The 3,354-nt window shown below is 42.1% G+C and overlaps 1 pseudogene; it reads right to left on the bottom strand.

The window, feature by feature from the left end:
• Nucleotides 1–303: 303 nt before the first annotated feature.
• LOC121038995 (olfactory receptor 12-like) lies at nucleotides 304–2,541 on the bottom strand (annotated as a pseudogene).
• Nucleotides 2,542–3,354: the final 813 nt, after the last annotated feature.

Below are 3,354 nucleotides of genomic sequence, written 5' to 3' on the forward strand. Positions count from 1 at the left end.
AAGGATAATGCTAGGGCCCTTAGGAAAGTGGGGGCACCTGGGTGGCTCATTCAGTTAAGCCTCCGATCTTGGTTTCAGCTCAGGTCATGATCTCCCAGTTTATAATTTCAAGTTCCACATCAGGCTCTGTGCTGACAGTGCAGAACTTGCTTGGGATTCTCTCTCTCTCTTTCTCTCTCTCTGCCCATCACCCACTTGTGCTCATTCTCTCTCTCTGTCTCCCTCTCTCTCTCAAAATAAATGAATACACTTTTTAAAAAATGTGTCCACTGAATAATTGTTTTACAAATATCAGGGGAAGAATCATGTCCTGTGTGGTAAGAGGCTTTCACAGCCTCTTTCACATCTGTTTCTCAAACTGTATATTAGAGAGTTTAGCCTCGATATCACCAGTGTGTACAGCACAGCTACAATCTTGTTTGTCTCTGGAGAGAAGATGGTCCCAAGCTGGGCATACGTGAAGAACACCGCCCATAAAATAAACTCACCACTGCTATATGGGAGCCACAGGTGGAGAAGGTCTTACCCCTCCCATGGGTCAAGGGGAGCTTCAGGACGGTGGACAGGATGTAAGCATAGGAAACCACAATGACTGTTGTGGTGGTAATGATGATGAGGCCTGAGAGAATGAACAGCACAATCTCATTCACAGACGTGTCAGCACATGAGATCTTGATCAGGGCTGGGACGTCACAGAAAAAGTGGTCTAGTCTGTTTTCTCCACAGAACTGCAAACTGAAGGTAAAACCTGTTTGGACCATCGAGTTGATGCCTCCACAGATGTAGGATCCAGTCACCAACTGAGCAGACTTTCTGGGACATGTGCACGGGGTAAAGGAGAGGGGAGCAAATGGCCGAGAATCGATCAAATGCCATGACAGCCCAGAAGAAAGCCTTCAGTTGTGACAAACAGGGCAAAGAAGAAAAATTGGGCTGCGCAGCCATTGTAAGAAATTTTTCCTCAGATAGGAAGTTGGCTAAAGTTTTGGGAGCAATGACTATTGAGTAGCAGAGATCTAACTAGGACAAGTTTCTAAGGAAGACGTAGATAGTGTTAACATGAAAATTAGAGCCCCAATGGGAGACAAATGACCATTTTAGAGGATCAAAGAATCAAAATTCAAGAAGCACAGATCCAGGTAGAAACCCAAATCATGTCCAACTTGTAGAGTTAAAGCAAGGAGTTTCATGACGAAAAAAGAAGGGGGGGAAATATATGAGTTGAAGAAAAGAAAAAAAAAAACCTTTCTGTAAGCATAAACAAGCCAAGCTACTCTGGGTTGTACATTGATTCACTACTGATTCTATCTTCAGAAAGTCAATTATCAGTCTTGTGATCAGGATGTCCACTCTCCTGCTCATTTCCCATGCAACTTCTTAAAACAACTGCCATTTTTCTTAGTTCAAAGATATGGCCCAGTTCAAACAAAGATGGCTTAGGCAGTCCCTCTGCAGGGGCTGCTCCACCCCCACTTAAAAATGACTCCAGTCGGGGTGCCTGGGTGGCTCAGTGGTTGGGCAGCCCACTTCGGCTCAGGTCATGCTCTCGCAGTCCGTGAGTTCGAGCCCCGCATCGGGCTCTGTGCTGACAGCTCAGAGCCTGGAGCCTGTTTCAGATTCTGTGTCTCCCTCTCTCTGACCCTCCCCCATTCATGCTCTGTCTCTGTCTCAAAAATAAACAAACGTTAAAAAAAAATGACTCCAGTCATGTCAATTTTTCACAATAGGCATTTAAAGTCAGGGGTCTCTTTTTTCTTTTAAGTTTTTATTTAAATTCCAGTTAGTTAACATACAGTGTAATATTTTTCAGGTATGCGATATAGTGATTGAACACTTCCATTTAGTCACCTGGTGCTCATCACAAGTGCCCTCCTAAATCCCCATCACCTATTTCACCCATGCCCCACCGACCTCCCCTCTGGTAACCATCAGTTTGTTCTCTATCGTTAAGAGTTTGTTTCGTGGTTTGCCTCTCTCTCTTTTTTTTTCATCAGGAGTCCATAACAATGACAGCTGTCATGCTGATATTTCCCACCACAGTGCCCATGCATATTAGCAAGAACACTAGGAATGAGAAGATCTGTAGCTCTGGAGGGGTCCTGAACCATGGCAGAATGAACTCCAGTCATTTCTGAGTAATTTAATTAAGCTCATTCTTCATGGCCTAGATGTAGGTGGAACTGGAGTAAAAATGAGAGAAATGAGCGATCAGAATACTCGTTTTTAATAAAAACAACTAAAGTAAGCATGGAAAATTTTCATCTTATCATATTGTTCCCAATATTTAACAAAACACCCACTAACATAAAGAATGGATCACTATTTTCAAAAGTCTTCCTAATGAAGAATTCAGTCGGACTGGTTAAACTTTTTAGATATACTTCAGAAATAATGCAGATTTATCCTCTAAGTGTGCTTTGGGGTCATGGGAGAGTAGGAAAATGTCTAGAAATAAGAGCTTGTTTGTTCTTTTTTAGTTGATTGTTGGTTTACCGTCTTTGAAAATCGCCTCCTTTGGTGGAAGATAGTTCCCACACCCATTATCATCCACCTAAGATTTATTTTTTTTTTTAATTTTTTTTTTCAACGTTTATTCATTCTTGAGACAGAGAGAGACAGAGCATGAACGGGGGAGGGGCAGAGAGAGAGGGAGACACAGAATCGGAAACAGGCTCCAGGCTCTGAGCCATCAGCCCAGAGCCCGACGCGGGGCTCGAACTCCCGGACCGCGAGATCGTGACCTGGCTGAAGTCGGACGCCCAACCGACTGCGCCACCCAGGCGCCCCATCCTAAGGCGCCCCATTCCATTCCACTGATGTTCTAATTTTTTTTTAATGGTTACTCCATTTCTTAATCTACCCAAAAATTGTATTTGTCTTTATTCTATCAGGAAAAAGACTTCAGATCCTGACAAAAGCATCACTCTTTTACATTTTAAACTTTATATTCTTATTTCTTCTATTAGTTTTGTCCCTGTGGTGAGATACACTCTTATTGACACATTTCGACTGTTAAAAGTAGAAGTGATTCCTGTTTGTATTTCTGAAATACAAAAAATAAGATTTTGTTGTTTCCCTTCCTTTCCTCTTTGCCTTTTTTCCTTCCTTCTTTCCCCCTCCTTTTCGTTGTTGTTGTGGTGGTGGTGATTGTTGTTATGTTTGGATTTTGCAGACTGGAATGCAGGTGGAGAACTCTAAGATCTTGGGCAGAGATTTTTCTGTCTTGGACAGAATAATGGGCAAATATTATCAGAAATAGAAACATCTGTGCATATGAAGGATAGAAGATACACAAAACAATTTAAATATGGGTATAAATGGAAAAAAAGGAATAAATGTGCACTGAAACAAGCT

This window comes from Herpailurus yagouaroundi, unplaced genomic scaffold (genome assembly GCF_014898765.1).
Source record: "Herpailurus yagouaroundi ecotype Mexico unplaced genomic scaffold, PumYag 166, whole genome shotgun sequence".
In the NCBI taxonomy this organism is placed as follows: domain Eukaryota; kingdom Metazoa; phylum Chordata; class Mammalia; order Carnivora; family Felidae; genus Herpailurus; species Herpailurus yagouaroundi.